This window comes from Poecilia latipinna, unplaced genomic scaffold (genome assembly GCF_001443285.1).
Source record: "Poecilia latipinna isolate Pla-1442-1.1 unplaced genomic scaffold, P_latipinna-1.0 Scaffold2244, whole genome shotgun sequence".
NCBI classification, from domain to species: Eukaryota; Metazoa; Chordata; class Actinopteri; order Cyprinodontiformes; family Poeciliidae; genus Poecilia; species Poecilia latipinna.
Window position 1 is genome coordinate 34,967 of NW_015114860.1, and position 335 is coordinate 35,301.

Genomic DNA, 335 nt, shown 5'->3' on the forward strand with positions numbered 1-335 from the left:
AACATCAATATTTCCATTAAATAAGAGGCAAAAAAAAAAAAGTTTGATAGAGGAAAAGCCTCTCAGACTCTGAGCTCAAAGCGAGATGCCAGAGAGCAGCAAACTAGTTTTAAATATTAGACAATTAATTAAATTTCGCAGTATTATCGTGGTGGAAGCCATTTGTTTGTTAAATGCTTAATGAAACATATTTACCGTGTTTGACGTTTATTGTAAATGACGTATACTTGTAAACTAACGAGGTAATTAGTCCAAGTTTGACGTTTATTGAACGTTCAGAAACTACAGCGGCTGTGATCAAACTCGGCGCTTTGAAGCCAAAAATACCTCAGAAA